Source organism: Lissotriton helveticus, chromosome 4_1, assembly GCF_964261635.1.
Source record: "Lissotriton helveticus chromosome 4_1, aLisHel1.1, whole genome shotgun sequence".
Classification (NCBI taxonomy): domain Eukaryota; kingdom Metazoa; phylum Chordata; class Amphibia; order Caudata; family Salamandridae; genus Lissotriton; species Lissotriton helveticus.
In genome coordinates, this window is record NC_136063.1 from 836,974,076 (window position 1) to 836,996,679 (window position 22,604).

Consider the following 22,604-nt stretch of genomic DNA (forward strand, 5'->3'; position numbering starts at 1 on the left):
GGAGACACCCCAAGTGGCGGTCCTCCTGGCCCCAGCAGCAGCAACAGCCCCCTCTGGCAGGATCCCAAAGCAGAACCTTTTCTAAGGGGACACAGCCCCTTCTTATAGTACCAAATCCTTTGTTTCAAGGTGCAGGGTGGGGGGAAAACCAGTTTCACCTGGCTCTGGAGCACTCTTGATGGCCCAACCACCCATTTCTTTCACTGGGGAGGCTAGGGTCGTTAGACACACCACAGGGGGGCGGAGCCAGCATTGTGTGGGGAAAACCCAGCCCATCCAGGACACAGGTACACTCCTCCCACACATCACTCATGCTAATCTCCCACTCACCACCGGGCAGACCCATCCAGACTTCCTGGAGCCTGGCATGCCAGCCAGCTCCAGCCAATCACTCTCCAGCACCCTCACAGCACACGCACATCAATGTCCAGAAGTAGCACTTCCCTTCTAGACACATACATGCCGCATATACCATCTCGCAGCATTCACTCTCACGAGTTTACACATACTAAACTCGAGCCTGCACTCCCCACGCATCAGGAACTACCAGGGACACACACATTCCCCATGCATTCCTATGGGAGGGCAGGCTAGCCATGCTACACGCACGCACTTTCACTCTGGGACCCAGGGAAAAGTGCTCAGAGACCCAAAAATCACTGACACAGGGTCACACATAAGGCAAAAAGTTCAGGGGTGAACCAGCCCTGCGGGCCAAGTCCAACAAGGATGGTGGCCTAAGCGCTGCCTACTCCGTGTGCACTCTAGAGCGCCCAGTGGAAGCACCCTATTTATATGGAGTAAAGTCTGCACAAATAGCTGAATTGGTTGCATTGACAAAAGCTTGTAAATTTGGGAGGAATTTGAAAATAACCATATACACTGATAGCCAGTATGGTTATGGGGTTGTGCATGACTTTGGCCAGTTGTGGCTACAAAGGGAGTTCCTGACTTCTTCAGGCACCCCTATCAGAAATGGAAAATACGTGCAGGACTTACTGGAATCAATCCAGTTACCAAAAGAATTGGCTGTGGTCAAGTGTGCTGCTCACAAATCTGGTGATGACAAAGTGACAGCAGGTAGTCGATATGCTGACCAGTTAGCCCAACATTGTGCAAAATACCGAATTTCAATCAATATAAAGGTTGGGGGAAACGGAAACAGCTGCCAACTTTTGATGCTAGAGGGAGTAAATACATGGGAGGAGGTAAGAGACTTACAGGAAGCAGCAGAGCCACAGGAAAAACAAAGATGGAGAAACTTCGGTTGTCGAAGGAGAAATGCAGATGGTGTCATTGTTTACCTTGATGATATGCCTGTGTTGCCAGACTGTATGCTTGCTCCTATGGCGAGGTTAATTCATGGAGACTCACATGTAGGCAGAGATGCGATGATTCGCATGTTCCGCCAGACATGGTTCAATTTGAAATTCAGAAGCGTAGCAGAGGCACTCTGCCAGAGGTGTTTGACCTGTCAACAATTTAACCCTGGAAAGAAAACTATAGTGTTGCCAGGGAAAATTGGAAAGGCAGAAGGCCCTTTTATCAGATTACAACTTGACTTCGTTCAATTGCCCCCTTGTCGAGGAATGAAATACCTACTTGTCATTGTCTGCCTGTTTTCAAAATGGGTGGAAGCCTTCCCTGCACGTAGAAATGACAGCATTACAGTAGCCAAATTATTACTTAGGGAACTCATACCTCGTTACGGTTTCCCAGTCTTAATTGAATCTGACAGAGGAAGTCATTTCCAGAATGAAATAATAAGACAAATTTGTGAAGCATTCAAAATAACGCAAAAACTGCACTGTGCATATCGTCCAGAGGCTTCTGGTGTGGTAGAACAGATAAATGGCACAATCAAATCAAGATTGGGAAAGATGTGTGAATACACTCAGCTGGAATGGCCAGATGCTGTGCCTCTTGTGTTAATGGGACTCAGAAGTATTCCAGATCGGAACACAGGCTTGAGTCCACATGAAATCCTGATGGGAAGAGCAATGCGGCAAGCATGGGTGCCAGGATACAAAATAATAAGCATATCTGATGATTAGGTACTAGAATACTGTAAAGAGCTGGCTGACCAAGTACGTTCTATCTCTCGCCAGGTTGGGGGAGAAGACATCACCAGGCCAACGACTCCGGCACATGACCTGAATCCAGGTGACTGGGTCGTAATAAAAAAGCACACTCTGAAAAGTTGCCTTGAACTCAGGTGGGGAAAGCCACGACAAGTGATCCTGGTAACCACCACAGCTGTAAAGTGTGCAGGAGTACCTCGCTGGATCCATGCCAGCCATATGAAGAAAGTGACTGCACCTGACGAAACAGAGGCTGAAGGTTGCGCAGCTGAAGGATCCCAGACATTGGTCCTGAAGTAGCTGAAGAGGAACAACCGAGCTCCAGTCAAGAAGATTGGGTCCCAATAATCGATCTGACAATCGACCCTATACGAACAAGAAGACAGACCTATTTAAATAGACAGTGGGATAGTGAGGACGAGACAGGTGAAGAAGAAGCTACTCAGATCACCGAAATTCACGTTAAATCTGATTCTGAGGAGGATCAGATAGGGAGAGAGCAGGTGATTGACACTCCACCAAGAACACCTGCACCAGAAGAGGGACAGATAGAAATTAGGACGGAAGTTCAAGTGGAAGAAAATCAAGAGCTCGAAGAGCCTGAACAGGAACAGGTAGGATTAGACAATTGTGTTCAGGAAGAAGAGATCGAAACAGATCAAACCTAAAATCAGCATATACCTGGACCAGGCCAGTTTAGAGACCAGGCAGAAGAAACAGATGAAAGACCTGGACCTAGTCAGTTAGGGAACAATACAAAGGACGAACTTGATCCCAATGTGCCACAACTGAACAAAAACAAAAGAGTGCTGGAAAGAGAGGCCTAATACACAGTGTTTAGTACAGTGGGCTCTCAAGCCCAGTGTTCTGTCTAGGACAGTAGGGGGGGGTACTCTAACACAGTGTGCTCTATAGTCCTGCGAGTTGTCTAGTGAAGTCTCCCATCTAGGAAAGTGGGTGCTATAGAACAGTGTTCTCTCTGCAGTGTGCTCTGTAGTTTATTGTGCTGTCTAGTTCAGTCTCCCATCTAGAACAGTGGGTGCCGGACAACCGTGTACTCTCTGCAGGGTGCGCTGTAGTGTATTGTGCTGTCTAGTGCAGTCTACCATCTAGGACAGTGGGTGCTTTAGAACCCTTTGCTCTCTGCAGTGTGATTTGTAGTATGTTGTGCTGTCTAGTGTACTGCACCACCTAGGACAGCGAGTGCTTTAGAACCCTGCACCCTCTGCAGTGTGCTCTGTCATAAATGTGCTGTCTAGTTCAGTCTCCTATATGGTGTTGTGTAGTTCCTACTGATCCGTAGGACCTGTGCATTGTTTGGACAACATAAACTAGGGGCTTGTTGTCTAGACTGATTCTGGACACCCCCGCAGGATATGTCGGACTATAGACCAACCAGCTCACAGTGCCACCGTAAGCCTTCTAACCTAACAGGGAGCGAATGGTTTCTGGCAACCACTGAATATGATAACACTGTCCCCTCAGGGATTGTGGAAACAGTACCGAACCTTTAGCTCAGTCCCTCGTCCTCACTTATTCTCAGAGGAATATACAGAGAATACACAGTGGGACATTTTCAATAATATTTATTGAGCCAACGTTATTCTTGCATAAAATACGTATGCTGCAATGATTAGGAGACAGAAGCAGATAAACGTGAGTACAAGCACCAAAAGCGTAAATAGTAGGTAGAGTTCTACCATGGTGCTAAAGCAATGTATATATGCAGCACATAAAACAAGGCGGGTAATCAGGCGTACTCCTACGATGCAGACCCTACTCTAAGTGTATCTAGAGTGTGTGTAGGTGTAAAGCCGAGAATCTCCCAAAGGGGCGATCCAACCTCATTACCTGATGGGATAGAGTAAAGGACCCAGTCTTGGTCCAGAACTGGACACCCCTCACAGGATGTCAGACCGCTGCATGAAGACCCTCGGTGTCAGCCGAAGTGCCTCCTCTATTAATCTATCTGGATGCCCATTTTTTATAATAGAAAGCAGCCTCACGATGTTCATTTAGATTTGTGATGCTGTGGATATGTAGATAGCCCTGTGGCCTCATGGATGAAGATAGTGATGACATTTGTACGTAGTAAGGAAGGAGACCTTGTACATGATGTTCAGGACGTTATGATAATGTTTCGCGAAGTTAGATGTAAAACAAGTTTAGTTTCAGAGAAACTAATCCAACATTGTTGTGCATGCAAATGTATGCATAAGGTCACCGCTTGGAAATGTTATTCGTGAGGACAATGCAAGAAATAAGTTGCTTCACTATATGGGTGTAATCGAGAAATATAACACTAGGACAGTGGGTGCTTTAGAACTGTGTATCCTCTGGACTGTGCTCTATAGTATATTGTGTAGTCTACTGCAGTCTCCCACCTAGGACAGTGGATTTCCTAGAACAGTGTACTCTCTGCAGTGTGCTCTGCAGTATATTGTGCTGTATAGTGCAGTGCACCAACTAGGACAGTGGGTGCTTTAGAACCGTGCACTCTCTGCACTGTGCTCTGCAGTATATTGTGCTGTCTAGTGCAGTGCACCATCTAGGACAGTGGGTGCTTTAGAACCGTGAACTCTCTGCACTGTGCTCTGCAGTATATTGTGCTGTCTAGTGCAGTGCACCATCTAGCACAGTGGGTGCTTTAGAACCGTGTACTCTCTGCAGTGTGCTCTGTAGTATATTGTGCTGTCTCATGCCGTGCACCATCTAGGATAATGGGTGCTTTCAAGCTGTGTTCTTTCTGCAATGTGCTGTGTAGCATATTGTGCTGTCTAGTGCACAATCTAGTACAGTGTTCCAATTGATGCTATGGCACAGTGTTTACCACAGTGGTCTATCTAGCAGTGTTCTGCGGAGTACAGTGGCTGACTAATACAGGGTACAGTCTGCAGTGTGTTATAATAGATTGCATCTTTCAGATAGGTGCCATCTAGTGCAGTCCAGTGTGGTCCTTCCAGATAGGTGCTGCTAGTACAGTACAGTGCACTCCCTTCATGTAGTTGCTGTACAGTGCAGTTTATTATACAGTAGGGTGAGCCCCTTACAGATAGGTACTGTCTAGTGCAGTGTCAACTATTGTGTGGTCTTTTGAGATGGTTCTCTCTATGGTAATGTGCACTGTACAGTGTACACCAGTGGTCCCCACACTTTTTTCGGTGGGGGCCACATCAACTTTCCTTTCTGCGGTGGGGGGCCGGGGTCAGTCTTATAACAGGAAATGATATGGGCCAAAGTGACAACCAGTATTATTCTGGAGATTATAATGACATTTTTTAAGCTGCCCTTCGCTGGGCCTTGGCGCCACCTGTTGGTTTGCAAAAAAAAGTAATAGAAAGTCTTCTCGTGTTTATTTGACGTACCACAGATACTCCTTTTATTTTATAGATATAGGTTAGATTTGAAAATAAAAACACAAGCTGATAATAATTTCTTGGCCACACAGTGAAATAACATTAATACAGAATAATTGTAAGAAACAGGCTGACTTTAGGGTGGTCCTGGAAGCATGCAGGCCCTTCAGGAATGGCAGATAAAAAAACACAAGCAGCCCAACAGCAGATGACATGCTGCAGTCTCATTTTGTATGTGACATCACTGTTCAAGAAACATGTTGCCTATAAAAATAGCATTACTATACTGAAATCTTTTCATATTCATAGTTTAGAAATCAGCAGGCTTACCATATCAGTGTGAGCTGTGGGCTTGCTTCTGACTGGTGAGGAGATTGATGTCAGGTTCCATTCCAGTTACAGCCAGTCTCAGAGACTGATGCAGGTGTTGATCTGAGAGTCTTGATCTTGACGTTTTTTTTTATCAGCTTCATGCGTGAAAAAGTTTGCTCACAGATATATGTGCTCCCAAAAACTGTGGACCTCTTCATAGCGTGCTTTCTGATGTTGGGGTATTTCTCATTTGGGGGGAAGCATAGTACTCTATGAGACAGTTGGGCTTGAATGCGTTTTTCAGCACATCACAGGTCTGCAACTCAGCCAGTTCAAATTGAAGGGAAGGCAGGGTGTCATTAATGTCGGCAGCAAAAAGGTTCTGGAATATGTGAATTTCTTAAACGTGGGCATGAAGCTCACGGAGCCGCATACTGAACTCCGCTCTCAGCGTTTTCAGTGCGTCCTTGCACTTCTTAGTTGGAAACGGGACCGCTGGCTCCTCAGCTGAGAGGCTCCGAGTAGCAGGGAGATGGGTGAAGTCTTGTTTTTGCACTTGTCCAACAAGCAGCGCCATTTTAACCTCAAATGCTTTGACGTGGGAATACATGTCACTGATTAATGTTCCCTTGCCTTGGAGCTGTAAATTGAGGCCGTTTAAAATTTCTGTCACATCTGTTAAAAAGGCAAGGTCCCATTTCCATTCTGTGTCGATCAGATCTGGGACAGTTTTTCCCTTAGTCAGGAGAAAGGCGTTGATTTCGGGTAGCAGCTCGTCGAAGCGCTTCAAAACTCTACCCCGGCTTAACCATCTGACTTCAGCGTGGTAAAGCACGTCTCCATGGACAGACTCCAGCTCGGATAGAAAAGCTTAGAACTGCCTGTGTTTTAGTCCGTTTGCTCTGATAAAGTTTATGCAGGACACAATCATCTTCATGACAGATTCCCACTTCAGAACTTTGCAGCACAGTGCTTGCTGGTGAATCAGACAGTGGACTTGTAGTGGGGGGATGAGACCTCGTTCCTCCATTTCTCTTTTTATGCGCCCCACTAGCCCCCGTGACGCACCAACCATACTCGGAGCACCGTCCGATGTGATGCTAGCCAGCTTAGCCCAGTCTAAATCCAACTCTTCCATCGTTTGGCGTACTTTACAAAAACTATCCTCTCCTGTTGTAGTATCCGAGAGACTTTGTAGAGCTGCCAGCTCCTCGGACACTTCAAAAGTTGAATGAACTCCCCGAATAAAAATCAGCACTTGTGCTGTGTCCTGCACGTCATTGTTCTCATCCATTGCCAATGCAAAACACTCAAAATCTTTAGCTTTCTCTTTCAGCTGGACATGTACATTATGCCCCATTTCTTCAATTCGCCTGGTATCTGTAGATGCGGACAGACTCACCGCGTTCAGGGCATCTTTCTTGTCCGGACACACCTCCTCTGCGACAGCGTTCAAACACTTCTTGACAAACTCCCCATCACTGAATGACTTTCCACAGCTTGCAATCAGTTTAACTACCTTGAAGCTGGTCCGAATGGATGACAGGTTCGCCTGTGTTTGGTGTAGCATTGTACTCTGCTGGGCGGCAAATCCATTTTGTAGCTTAGCCACTTTGTCTCTCCTCATTTGGCCCAGCAAGCTAGCATACTGCCCTCCATGGTGGGTTTCATAGTGTCGGCGGATATTCAATTCTTTAAACACCGCCACTGTCTCTTTGCAGATTAAACAAGCAGCCTTTTCCTTCCACTGGACAAAAAAATAGTCATCTGTCCACTGCTGTTTAAAAACTCTGCACTCTGAATCTATTTTCCGTTTCCCCAACAGTTTCGACATATTGATGTCTGTCTTTCTTCCATTTTTCTCAGGCTGGTAGGGGGAGTAAGGGAGACCTGATTACAATGGGCACAAATAAAGCCCTCTCTATGTTTACTTCTTGTGCACATGGGGTTAACAGCGTTTACCTTGAGCTTAGGAACACCCAGTGAGTAGAAGTCGTCTATAGAGGTTAGTTAGAAAACAGCGCTCCTGTGTAGAAACGAAAAAAGATAAGCGCCCCATCGTGTAATCAAAGCGCTCCAGCGCGGTGTCCAAGGTATTCACATAAGCGCCCCAGCGCGTTGTCACGAACTGAAAGTAAAGCGCTCCAGCATGGTGCCAAAACAAACCACAAGTAAAGCGCTCCAGCGCGGTGCGCAAACAAACTCAGGATAGCGCCCCAGAGCAGTGCCCAAACAAACAACCAAACCCCAAGTAAAGCGCTCCAGCGTGGTGTCGAAACAAATCCAGAATAGCGATCCAGCGTGGTGTCAAATCAAACACAGAATAGCGCTCCTGCGCGGTGTCAAAGAACCTCAGTAAAGGTCGCGAATACACAGCCTCAGAAAACACGGTTCTTACTTGTGAAGAAGCAGGCAAAGGACAGGCATCAATCTGAAGCTCTGTGTTGGCGGGAACTTCTGTGTTAAGCGATTTCCCCCGGAAACGCTGTGAGACGCCACGGCGGTTTCCGGTCCCCTGGAACTGGACCGCCAACCGCCTGCTACCTGGAAGTGAGCAATACATGTCTCCGCATGAGACAAGAAGCAAAGGATTGTTTGGGATCATTAAGTGGGCCACTCCAGTTGATTAGACGGGCCGGATGTGGCCCGGGGGCCGTAGTTTGGGTGACCCCTGATGTACACCTTCACAACGATACATTCTGTGTAGTACAGTTCAGTCTGCTCCTCCCAGATAGGAACGGTCTAGTAACAGTGTTTAATACAAAACATATGCTCTGTCGAGAGAGGTGCTGTCTAATGCAGCACCGAACAATGTGCTCCTTCGAGGTAGGTGTGGTAAAGTGCAGTGTGCTTCTTCCAAGTAGGTGCTGTATAGTGTAGTATATTGATAGTTCAGTGTGCTCCTTTCGGATATGTGCTGAGTAGTGCAGTGTGAAGTACAGTGTGGTTCTTTGTGATAGGTCCTGTGTAGTGCAGTGTACCATACACTGTGCTCTTTCCCGGTAGATACTATGTAATGCAGTATATTGTACAGTACATTCCTTCCAGATAGATGCTCGCTTGTTTATTTTACAGTACACTGCAGATAGGTGTTGCTAGTGCCACACAGTACAGTACAGTGTGCTCCTTCCATGTAGTTGCTGTATAGTGCAGTCTATTGTACAGTTGACCTCTATAAGGTAGGTACTGTCTAGTGCAGTACATTACAGTCCAGATAGGTGTTGCATGGTGCAGTATATTGTACAGTACAGTGTGCTTCTTTCAGGTAAGTGCTGTCTAGTGCAGTGAAAAGTGCAGTGTGGTTTTTTGTGATAGGTCCTCTGTACTGCAGCTTAAATCTCTAATTCTGAATCTCTTCTCTGCAGTGACTGTGACTCTGGATCCTGACACAGCACATCCTGAGCTCATCCTGTCTGAGGGGCCGAGACGATTGGCATGGACAGAAACATGGCAGCCCCTGCCGAACACCCCCAAGAGATTCACCTCCGATAATACCTGTGTGCTGGGGAGTGAGGGATTCACCTCCGGCAGACATTACTGGGAAGTGCAGCTGCTGCAGGAGGAGGGTGGTTTGCTGGGATCACAGCAGAGTCTGTGGCGAGGAAGGGACCAATAACATGGTGCCCTGAGGGGGGAGTCCGGGCTGTGAGGAGGGCGGTGAAAGGTCAGTACTGGGCTCTCACCGCCCCTTCGACCCCTCTGTCCCCTTATGAGAAGCTCCTGAAGCTGGGGGTGTATCTGGACTACGAGGGAGGGTGGGTGTCCCTGTACAATGCAGACTCCATGAAGCTTCTCTACACTTTCCCCCGGGCCACCTTCACTCACAGGATCTTCCCGATCTTCTTTTTCCACTTTGAAGCAGAGCTGAGGCTGGTGTAGGAGCTGCAGTCCCCCACCCACACACAGGAGTAGAGCTGAGGCCGGTGTATCAGACCCCTCCCCCCAGGAGCAGAGCTGAGGCTGTTCATTTATTTTAGTTTTAGACTGGCATCCGATTAATTTGGTCAACTGATTTGTTAGAGCAATTGCTGCTCTCAACTGATGCGGTGCTGCCCATAATTGAAATTCAAGATAATTGGTGGGTAGGTCACCTTCCAATTGCTATTTGGTTGTCTTGTTGTGAGTAATGTATGCAACAATACCTAATACCAAGGTGTGCAATTAATTACAGCACATCGCCTCAGTGTACCATTAGAATGACCTCATCAGCCCTTTTCCCTTGGAGCGTCCAGCCCCACACAGGTTGTTCGATTTTCCAACACAATTCCTAGTGTTGGAAAAAGGTGAGCAGTTTTGCCACATAACTCTGTACCCTATACATCCCAATTCAGATGACTGATGGGTTCTCGTCACCCACTTGTTTTGTAGATTGCTCCCTATCTGTCCTGATGAAGACCCCCCTGCAAGGCTCAAGTGGCCCTCACCCATTTTAGGGGTCGAAACGCCGACTTTACATTATCAAATGACCTGGATTAGACCTCTTTTACGCATCTAGATAACATATGAACTCAAAGATGTATCTTAAAAACCGTGGAATGAATTTGTGACATTTAAATATCTCTAGTCAGGCTGTTTTCTAATATATCGCTGTGACTATTGTATATATTGTAAATACTATTCTTCACGTGCTATTCTTGTACACTTTTTCACTGAATTACGAGCACCTTAATTCTCACTCTTTCCACTGTATGTGGAGCAATTGTATGATATGGAATGTTATAAACTGTAACGATCTACGGACGCTCCCTTTTTATAAACCTTTTTGCAACCCATTTGTTGAGGTGTTATTGAATATTGGGTACTAACTAACTAGTGTTTGTTAAATTGTTGTTGGGACCACTGTATTTTGTACTGATTCTAAATATAGGCATCACTCACTCCAGTACAGGCACATATTTTAATTAAAGATAATCTTGACTCCAATCACAATCACCCTGGCCTCATTACAGATGATGCTAGCTTCAAGCCCAGGGACTCCTGACTACAGGCACAAGCACGCTGACTACATACTGCCAATGCTGAATCCAAGCACAAGCACTGCTGACTACATACTGCTAATGCTGAATCCAAGCACAGGCACTGCTGACTACATACTGCCAATGCTGAATCCAAGCACAAGCACTGCTGACTACATACTGCTAATGCTGAATCCAAGCACAAGCACGCTGACTACATACTGCCAATGCTGAATCCAAGCACAGGCACTGTTGACTACATACTGCCAATGCTGAATCCAAGCACAAGCACTGCTGACTACATACTGCTAATGCTGAATCCAAGCACAGGCACTGTTGACTACATACTGCCAATGCTGAATCCAAGCACAAGCACTGCTGACTACATACTGCTAATGCTGAATCCAAGCACAGGCACTGTTGACTACATACTGCCAATGCTGAATTCAAGCACAAGCACTGCTGACTACATACTGCTAATGCTGAATCCAAGCACAGGCACTGCTGACTACATACTGCCAATGCTGAATCCTAGCCCAAGCACTGCTAAATACATACTGCTAATGCTGAATTCAATCACAAGCACGCTGACTACATACTGCTAATGCTGAATTCAAGCACAAGCACTGCTGACTATATACTGCCAATGCTGAATCCAAGCACAAGCACTGCTCCGGAATTAAAAACTCTCAAGCAATCCTGTAAACAGTTGGAAAGAAAATGGAGGAAGGACTTCTCAGAGGTCAGTAAAAGCAATTATAGATCAGCTCTTCGGATCTATAAAAATAAAATAAAAACTACACAATCCAACTATTACCAAGATAAGATTGCCTCTGCCTCCCACTCCCCTAGGGACATTTTCAACATTTTTACATCACTGGTTACTCTTTCGGGCCCTCTCATTGAACCATCTAATGCACGGAATTGTTGCGATGAGCTAGCAAATTTTTTTGCTTCTAAAGTTTCCAGCATCTACTCGAGGTTTCAGCAGGTGGAACCCATAGTACTACGTGCCCCCCCGATGGGTTGGTTAGACTGGAGGAACTCATTCCCCTTGACTTACCCACTCTCCAGCGACTATTGGGGAACCTTAAGTCTGGATCTCCGGCAGATGCCGCTCCTCCTACCACCCTTAAGCTGGTCTCTGAGATCGTCTCCCCAGTGCTACGGGATATTATTAATCTCTCCCTCGCAACTGGGCTGGTACCACCCCTCTGGAAACAGGAAAGAGTGAAGGCACTCTTAAAGAAACCAAACTTAGATCCGGAGGATTGGGCAAACTATCGTCCCATTTCTTTGTTACCTGGGATAGGTAAATTGGCCGAAAAACATGTTAATTCCCTATTATCCACCTTTCTGGAACATAATAATGCCTTACATCCCACCCAGACGGGTTTTAGATGCAAGCCAGGTACTGAGACGGGCCTTATTGCCGTAGTCGAAGAAGCAAGGAAAATTGTGGATTCTGGAAGCTGCGCTGCGATTATTTTATTAGACCTCAGCGCGGCCTTCGACACGGTCAATCACTCGATAATGATCCAGAGGTTGAGTGATGTGGGGGTATCAGGGATGGCTTTGAATTGGCTTCAGTCCTTTCTCATGGACAGAACTTTTGCTGTCTTTGAAGATGGGGCAATTTCAAAGCAGATTCCCTTACAGTACGGCGTCCCCCAGGGATCCTCTTTAAGTCCTACCATGTTTAACATCTACATGAGATCACTAGCCCAGGTGGTTCTTCCCTGGGGGGTCCAGTTGGTCACCTACGCCTATGACACCCAGTTGGCAGTCTCCCTCTCCAGACATGGCATCTCTGGCACTAATCTTTCCTCATGCCTAAGTAAAGTACTGGAATGGATGGATGCTTCCTTTCTGAAACTTAACGGGTCCAAGATCAAAATAATGATGTTGGGACATATGGCCCCCAATAATTTGGATCCTTGGTGGCCTAGCTGCCTTGGGCTGCCCCCGCCTCCCAAGAAGCAAATTAAGAGTCTGGGTGTCTGGTTAGATCCCAATCTCAATTTTCTGGTACAAGAGCGTAAGGTTACGACAACTTGCTATGGTCTGATTAGACTATTAAGAAAGATTTTAAATCTTCTCCCTTTTGAAGCTAGACGTCTGTTGGTCCAGTCACTCATTTTGTCGCGACTTAACTACGCGAATGCAGTACATCAGGGCGCCCCTCAGGGAACTATTAACATCTTGCAGATAGTACAAAACTGTGCTGCACGCTTGCTAATGGATGTGCCTAAACGGAGTTCGGCCAAATCTGCATTACGTCAGTTACACTGGTTGCCAGTGCAACAAAGGATTTGGCTTATGGCTATGTGCACCGTCCATAAGTCCATTTCTGACTCTGGACCTGCCTTGATCCAACCCATGTTTCAGCTCCATCATATTCCCCGGACCCTCAGATCGAACCACAAGAAACTTTTGTCAGTCCCTAGGTTTAAAAGGACATGCATGGGCGGTCGTCGTTTCTCCCTACACGCTGCAAAATTTTGGAACCAGCTCCCTGATGCCATCCGACTTGAATCAAACCATCTTACGTTCAGGAAACTCCTTAAAACCTATCTGTTTCTCTGAGCCGGAGTATTGACTAGGTACTTAATGCGCTGGGATGCCTCCGAGTAGCCATGCGCTATATAAATGCGTAATCATTCATTCATTCATTCATTCACTGCTGACTACATACTGCCAATGCTGAATCCAAGCACAAGCACTGCTGACTACATACTGCTAATGCTGACTCCAAGCACTTGGCACTGCTGATTCAAAACATAGTCCCTGGACACTCAACTACAGGCTTCAAGCACAGGCTCGGCTCTTCTGACTTAGTGATAACCCAGTGCTTTGAGTCAGCAGTGCCTGTGATTGGTGTTGGAGATAACAGGCACAGCTCACTCGAGACGCAGGCACTCCAAAGTCCAACACAGGCACTTCTGATTCCAAACACAGGCGTTGCTGACTGCAGGCACAAACTCTCTTGACTCCAACTACTGTCCCTTTAGCTTCAAATCACGGGAACTGTGGACTCCAGGCACAAAGAGGTCTGACTACAAGCATGGGCAATGCTGATTAAAAAAACCAGGCATTACTGGGCCAGTCGCAGACACTGCTGACTGAATTTCAATTAACTCTGACCCTAAGCAGAATCACTGCTAACTCTGAGCATAGCCACTTTTGACTCCCAGCAAATGCACTGCTGGCTCCAAATGTAGGCATTACTGACACTAATGTAGATAACCTTGATCCCAATATTAGGCACTGCCGACTCCAAGCACATGCACGTCTCACTCAATTAATGAAAAACCTGGCTCCTAGTACAGACACTGCTGCTTCCAAGCACAGGCACTGCAGATTTAAAACTCAAGTACTTTTGATTCAAAAGACGGGCACTGCTTACTCTAGGCAGAAGCAATTCTATGAAAGGCCGGCACTGCTGAGTCAAAATAGGCACTGCTGATCTCAACCACAGGGACTCCTGGCTTCAAGTACTACTAATTCATACCAGGCACTGCATAGTTCAGAAACTCCTGACGCCGAGCAAAGGCACCAAGGATTGAAACCATAGGCACTCCTGACATGAAATACAGGCACTCCTAACTCAAACCGCAGGTGCTGCTGACTCCAAACTCAAGACTATCATGTTTCACAGGAGAGGGACTTATAAATAAAAAAAAAACAGGTATTGTTCACTCCAAACACAAGCACTCCTTACTCATTCACTGCTAATTCTAACTCAAAGCATCAGCACTCCTGACTCCAAACACAGAAACTGCTCACCTCAAGCTGGCTCATTAACAGATAACCCAGACTCTGAGCTTAGGCACCCCTCATTCAACACAAAGGCACTGCTGTTTCCAAGCACCAGCATTTCTGATTCAAAACAAGGCCACATCTGATTCAGAATCAGGCAGTGCTGACTACTCCTGACTCAATTACAGATAACTGTGACTCCAAGCAGAGTCACTATTGACTTCAAGCACAGGCACTGCTGATTCAAAACACTGGCACAGCTGATTGTAAGCACAGAAACCTGTGATCTCATTCAAAACACAGACATTCCTTTCTCCAATCACACATACCTCTGGCTCTAAGCACAGACACTGATGACTTCTGAGTCACAGGTATTGGTGACTCGAAACAGAGGCTCTTGTGAGGTCAAGCACAGGCACTGATGATTCCGTGCACAGACACCTCTGATACCAAACACCGGCACTGTTGACTTCAAGCTCAGGCGCTCCTGACTCCAAACATAAGGACCGCTGATTTAAAACTCCAGCCCATCTGACTTCAAGCACAATCACTTATGTTTCAGTTGCAGACAATACTCTCCAGGCACCGTCACTAATCAATTACAGATAATCCTAACTCCGATAACAGGCACTCCCGACTCCAGTACTTCTAATTCTGACTCTAAACACAGACACTTCTCACTCACTAATGGATCACGCTGTGCCTGGAGTCAGAGGTGCCTGCGCTCAGAGCCAGGGTATCTGTAATGAACGGAGCATAGGCGCTCCTCACCAGAGCATAGGCACTCCTCACCAGAGCATAGGCACTCCTCACCAGAGCATAGGCACTCCTCACCAGAGCACAAGCACTCCTCACCAGAGCATAGGCACTCCTCACCAGAGCACAGGCACTCCTCACCAGAGCACAGGCACTCCTCACCAGAGCAGAGGCACTCCTCACCAGAGCATAGGCACTCCTCACCAGAGCACGGGCACACCTCACCAGAGCACAGGTACTCCTCACCAGAGCATGGGCACTCCTCACCAGAGCACAGGCACTCCTCACCAGAGCATAGGCACTCCTCTCCAGAGCATAGGCACTCCTCACCAGAGCACAGGCACTCCTCACCAGAGCATAGGCATTCCTCTCCAGAGCATAGGCACTCCTCACCAGAGCATAGGCACTCCTCACCAGAGCACAGGCACTCCTCACCAGAGCACAGGCACTCCTCACCAGAGCAGAGGCACTCCTCACCAGAGCATAGGCACTCCTCACCAGAGCACAGGCACTCCTCGCCAGAGCACAGGCACTCCTCACCAGAGCAGAGGCACTCCTCACCAGAGCATAGGCACTCCTCACCAGAGCACAAGCACTCCTCACCAGAGCATAGGCACTCCTCACCAGAGCACAGGCACTCCTCACCAGAGCACAGGCACTCCTCACCAGAGCAGAGGCACTCCTCACCAGAGCATAGGCACTCCTCACCAGAGCACGGGCACACCTCACCAGAGCACAGGTACTCCTCACCAGAGCATGGGCACTCCTCACCAGAGCACAGGCACTCCTCACCAGAGCATAGGCACTCCTCTCCAGAGCATAGGCACTCCTCTCCAGAGCATAGGCACTCCTCACCAGAGCACAGGCACTCCTCACCAGAGCATAGGCATTCCTCTCCAGAGCATAGGCACTCCTCACCAGAGCATAGGCACTCCTCACCAGAGCACAGGCACTCCTCACCAGAGCACAGGCACTCCTCACCAGAGCAGAGGCACTCCTCACCAGAGCATAGGCACTCCTCACCAGAGCACAGGCACTCCTCACCAGAGCAGAGGCACTCCTCACCAGAGCATAGGCACTCCTCACCAGAGCACGGGCACACCTCACCAGAGCACAGGCATTCCTCACCAGAGCATGGGCACTCATCACCAGAGCACAGGCACTCCTCACCAGAGCTTAGGCACTCCTCTCCAGAGCATAGGCACTCCTCACCAGAGCACAGGCACTCCTCACCAGAGCATAGGCACTCCTCTCCAGAGCATAGGCACTCCTCACCAGAGCATAGGCACTCCTCACCAGAGCACAGGCACTCCTCACCAGAGCACAGGCACTCCTCACCAGAGCAGAGGCACTCCTCACCAGAGCATAGGCACTCCTCACCAGAGCACAGGCACTCCTCACCAGAGCACAGGCACTCCTCACCAGAGCATAGGCACTCCTCACCAGAGCACGGGCACACCTCACCAGAGCACAGGCATTCCTCACCAGAGCATGGGCACTCCTCACCAGAGCACAGGCACTCCTCACCAGAGCATAGGCACTCCTCTCCAGAGCATAGGCACTCCTCACCAGAGCACAGGCACTCCTCACCAGAGCATAGGCACTCCTCTCCAGAGCATAGGCACTCCTCACCAGAGCATAGGCACTCCTCACCAGAGCACAGGCACTCCTCAACAGAGCACAGGCACTCCTCACCAGAGCAGAGGCACTCCTCACCAGAGCATAGGCACTCCTCACCAGAGCATAGGCACTCCTCACCAGAGCACGGGCACACCTCACCAGAGCACAGGCACTCCTCACCAGAGCACGGGCACTCCTCACCAGAGCACAGGCACAACTCACCAGAGCATAGGCAATCCTCTCCAGAGCATAGGCACTCCTCACCAGAGCACAGGCACTCCTCACCAGAGCATAGGCACTCCTCTCCAGAGCATAGGCACTCCTCACCAGAGCATAGGCACTCCTCACCAGAGCATAGGCACTCCTCACCAGAGCACAGGCACTTCTCACCAGAGCACAGGCACTTCTCACCAGAGCACAGGTACAGCTCACCAGAGCACAGGTACAGCTCACCAGGGCACAAGCACTCCTCACCAGAGCACAAGCACTTCTCACCAGAGCACAGGCACTCCTCACCAGGGCACAAGCACTCCTCACCACAGCACAAGCATTCCTCACCCCAGCACGGGCACTCCTCACCACAGCACAGGCACTTCTCACCAGAGCATAGGCACTCCTCACCAGAGCACAGGCACACTTCACCAGGGCACAGGCACAGCTCACCAGGGCACAGGCACAGCACCCCAGGGCACAGGCACACCTCACCAGAGCACAAGCACTCCTCCCCAAGGCACAAGCATTACTCACCAGAGCACAATCACTCCTCACCACAGCACAGGGACTCCTCACCACAGCACAGGCACTCCTCACCACAGCAAACACAAGATGTTGGATGGAGCGCTGAAACTTTTCAGACACTCACCCCCAGTCACAGATCTGGGTTGGATCCATCATCGTTCTTTAGCTCACTTCGCCTCCCTATTTCAGATGCAGCTATATGCAAATCAGTCTTGGCCCTGTGCCTCATGGGAACAGTCCAGCACGAACTGCCAAGCTAGGTCTTCCCTGGACCGGAAACAAGCATCCTGGGACTGGCTTTGGGGTAACACTCCTCATCAGCCAGGCTAGCTTGAATCCAGTGGCAAAGTGAGCAAGGGACCCACGTCTGGGCATACCCTGCCAACATAGGGCGAACAAAGCAAACAAAAGGAGATGATGTTCGGAGCGCTGAAACTTTTCAAACACTCACCCCAGTCACAGAGCTGGGTTGAATCCATCAATCCTACATATTTTGGGCACTAGGATAGGTTTTTGATTTTAATAATATAGTGTGGGTTCTTGAGCATATCTGTTCATAGAAAAAAAAGAAGTTTGGAGTCCGCCCTCTATGTGCGTCACAGGTCTGAACATTACCCAATATGCCCCTTCCTCACATAAATGCTCCATAGGTTGCCTGAGTTTCCGCCTAATGGATTCTCTGTCTCATGTTGGTATTTTGACTTAGTTTGTGCTGTAAGAGGGTCTAGCACACCTTTAACCCATGCCATGTCCTGGATAAAATCCCAAAAATATATCAACATAACTCAAAATGTCACCTCTTGTCACCACCAGCCTTCAGTATTTCTGTCAGATACTGTAAGAAAGTGGCTCTATATACACTGGACCAAAGTAAGGTACAGTGTGTATAGAGTCCCTAATCTCCAGAGGTATAACAGAGGTTAAAGTCAGATCTGACCTTACTTTCTAAAGTGGTAGCTTGGTCGAGCAGTAAGGCAGTATCAGAGGACAGTGTAAAGCATTTGCTGTACACACTCAGTCAGCAAAAGGTTTCACACACTCAAGATCTGAACTCTAGGCCAATTGTTTTTATATCAAAAGATATAATGGTTTTATTCTAGAACCAACAGGTGTCAAAATATACTTTTCTCAATATGAGTGACTTCAGGTAGTTACTTTGCAGAAAGGCAATAGACATGTAAGCACAATAGTTACAGTTGTTGCAATAGGCAACACAATTTAACATTGAGCTCAATGCGTTTTTCTGCATAAATGCAGTTGATTACTTTCAGGATTACTTTTCTAACCACAGGACTGGATCCTGGATTCAGTCCCGGGACTTAAGCTGTAAACAGTTAAGTAAAAGCGTTTTGGTTACAGTTGTAATTTTTAAAGAATATAAATGTATTTTCAAAGTTGACAGAAACTTTTCAGTGAAAAACTAGCAGTGTTATCCTATAGAAAGAAAATCAAGTCACAGGTAAAGTAGGTTCTCGTTACTTTTGTAATCCAGTACTGGATCCTTGGTTCAGTACTGGGACTTCTACCTAAGACAGGTAAGCAATTACGTTTCGGTACTTGGTATGATTTTTAAAGAATATTTGTAGTTTGCAAAAATTGACACAGAAGAAATTTCACAGAAAATTAGTCAATGGTTTCCTATGGAAGAAAATGCATGTAACTGGTAAGTACAGTTAGGATTACTTTTGCGGTTCAGTACTGGGCTAAAAGGTATAGTACTGGCTTCTCCCCGATCACAGGTGAGTAATTCGGAATTCGTTATTTGGCTGATTTTAGATGAATATTTTAAAGTTTCAAAACTCCACACTTAGAAGAAATTTCAGTGAAAACCAGTCAATGTTATCTTATGGAAGAAAAATGAGTTATCGGCTTTTAGGTAAGTACTCGACTGGTAGAGTTACGGTTCTGGGCATAGACTCAGGGGTCCCCCAGGGTCAGGCAGGTACAGTTGGTACACCCTCAGTGGCACAGGGGCAGCCGGGTGCAGAGGTAGTTAGGCCCAATGAGAGGCAGGGGGCCTTCGGTTGGTGGCTGCTGGCTAGCAGAATACGAGGCTGTGGGAGCTGGGCTCCTGGTCACTTGCTCAGGGCAAATGGGGAAGTAGGATAGGACAAAGGTTGCACTGCCACAGGTACTCGGGCGGCTGGGTGCAGGGTGCTTTTGAGCCGTCGGGCGCTCAATGTTATTCAATGGAGATCCTGAAAAGGGAACAAAGGCTGCAGGCGGTGGATCTTCTGGAGCGACCAACACTTTGAGGGGTAAGTTGGGATCTTGGAGGATAGGTAGGCACCCAGGAGTTGGGCACAGGGGGCCGTGGGGCGCCGGGTGCAGGGGTGTATTTTGAGGTCGGCAAATCTTACCCCCTGCTGGTCGCGGTTGGAGGGGTCCTTCGTCCTGAGGGTGCAGCCGTCATCGGGGTCGTCGAGGGGGGTCCTTGGGCACTGGGTTCCAGGTCAGAATTGCCAGGGGATGTCCTCAGGGTTTTGATTTACTCCAGCACAGGCCAGGCTTGGCGGATGCAGAGTGTGCAGGGTTTGCGGTTCCGGGCTGATGCCAGGGCTTGTTACTTGCTTTGAGCAGTACCACTGCTCGTGGGAGACCCAGGTAGTCAGAGTCACAAGGCAGTCAGGTCCTCCAGGGTTTTTGAGGTTGCTGACCGCTGGAGACGCCGGGGTTTAGCAGGAGTAGGTTCGAGGATCGACAGGCCGGTAGGGCTGGGGCCAAATCTGTTGGTGTCTTCCTCTTTTTAGCAGCTACATGGCAGGTCTTCTTGTTCCTCGTTCTTCTTTCTTGTTTCGTCCTCTGGATCTAAGGAAGGAAGGTTCAGGGTGCCCCTAAATACTAAATTTAGGGGCGTTACAGGTAGGGCAAGGGCAGGGACCAATGGGTCCCTTTCCTGGGGTGGGTACACCCCCTAGCCTGCTCCTCTCCTGTGGGAGGTGGGCAGGAGCCTAGCTGTTGTTGGGCAGGGCTCCCCATCTTCAAGATGGCCGGAGCCCAAGGTCGTGCTTCACCTCGCCTCTCCCACCTGAGGGGTGGAGTTGGCACAGGTTGGCACACCCCCCTTCCTGGCGTAGGGTTTCCCGCCAGTCCTCCCGCCAGAGTGGGGGTCAGAACTGGTGGGGGCCAGTTGCTGAGTACAGCAAGTGGTCTGGAGAAGCTCACAAAGGCGGAATGCCTTTGAAGCTTCCCCTGCCCGTCCTGGGGGAGGAGGCTTGGCACCTCGTCCCAGGATGTGCATTGTTGCAGGCCCAGGAGAGCGGGGGCTCTCCACCCAGGGATCCAGCAACATGTCTGCTGTGTGTCAGCCTAGGCAGCCTCTCAGACAAGACATGGATTGTAGGTTAGGTTTCAGGCAGCATCTCTAAGATGCCCTCTGGGGCATTTTACATTAAATCCCACACTGGCATCAGTGTGGATTTAATGTGCTGATAAGTTTGATATCAAACTTGTCAGCCTTCAGTGTAGCCGTTAGGGTGCTGGCGAGTTCGTAATGACAACCTCCCAGCACCATATACTCTTAATGGCATTACTGCACTTACAGTGCCCAGGAATGGTCCTGGGTACTGTAGGGGCACAGGGCTCATGCACCTGTGCCTACACCACTGGCTTAGGGCACCCAGCTAGAGGGTTGGCTGATGTATGCCAGGGCAGTGGGTTTGTGGGTATGGCACACAGGGGTGTGTGCCATGTCAACTCTTTGTTTAGTTCTGCACCAGGGCACTCAGCCTGCAAAGGCAGTGTGTGTGTGTCAGGGTACAGGGCCCCTAAGGGTGGCACAGTAAGTGCTGCAGCCCTTAGGGGTCTTCTCTGGTCACAATGCCCTGGGTACCTAGGGTCCCATTTACTAGGGGCTGACATGTGGCCAGAGATGCCAATTGGGTTTAGGCTTTAGTACAGTTTTTAGGGAAGGAACACAGGCCCTGGGTACCTGATTATCAGGGACCCAGGGCACACCAAGGAAAAGTGCATCAGGTATCAGGCAAAAAGTGTGGGGGGGGGGATACTGCAACAGAAACTCACTTTCTTACAGATACCAGTAATGATGTCACTTATTATAATACAGTGGGGAGTTTGACTATCCAGGAACTCGATTGCTAGTTATTTTCACCATTCCACTTCGTTCCCTGCAACTTCAAAATGATGGCCGGTTTCTCTCCACCTTGATGCTGCGTTGAAGACTCTCCAATCCTCTACATCCTCGACCTCTGCTGCCGTCTCTTTGAGACGTCATCACTGGCCAGACAAAAGCCTGAAAAACAAAGTATCTGAGTTTGTTCAAGAAATAAAGTGAATTCCAGCTTTGGGACTCACCAGGTCAGATTGTGAGGTGGGTGTTAGTGGGGAAAAAAACAAATTTCGGAGCAAATTCTAAAATCTGAGATCACTCCACTGATGGAATTTCCTTCACCTTTCTAGTATAGTCCCATTTTCCAGGGAATAGCTTCTACGCCAAGATGTCACCTCAACTTTAAGGACTGTCCACATCTTCTGTTAAGCAGAGTCTAGAGCTCAGGGGACTAATGTACCTACTGCAGAGATCTGTGTTTGACTTCGGGGTCACAGGTTGAAGCACTTTGAGTTTGCTCCACCTTTCATCTTCCCAAATCTGGTAAAAGATTAATACTGAGATGGATAGCAACACATTCTCCTATTGAGGCATGAAAACCCTTGGGTGACTGTGGGCTCACATATGTACTCCGCGATTCCCCAAAGAGTGCAGTAAGTTTTTATTGCAGGACTTGCATGTTACATAACTGATTGACTAGAAAGTCTGTAAGGTGTATCCTACACCTTTCATCTTAGACCCTTTGTGATATGACCACTCCCCCTCCCCTGCTGGAAGGAAGGCTGCCACACTTATCCTTTCCTTGATGTCATTTGTGATGTCACGGCTCCCCTCCCTCACTGAAATTCAGGCTGCCACAGTATACCAGTTTACACGCTTTCGGCCTCAGTTCTGTGGGTCCTGCCTACTTGCAGGTGTATTGCACTTTGTCCGCTCATGCAGTGTTCATGTTTCCTCT

General features: G+C 48.3%; 2 pseudogenes; both read left to right on the forward strand.

Moving 5' to 3' along the window:
* Window positions 1-9,628, forward strand: part of LOC144828073 (E3 ubiquitin-protein ligase TRIM39-like) — a 183,073-nt pseudogene extending 173,445 nt beyond the window's left edge.
* Window positions 9,629-12,273: 2,645 nt separating this feature from the next.
* On the forward strand, window positions 12,274-17,683 carry LOC144828074 (uncharacterized; annotated as a pseudogene).
* The last annotated feature ends 4,921 nt before the right edge of the window (window positions 17,684-22,604 follow it).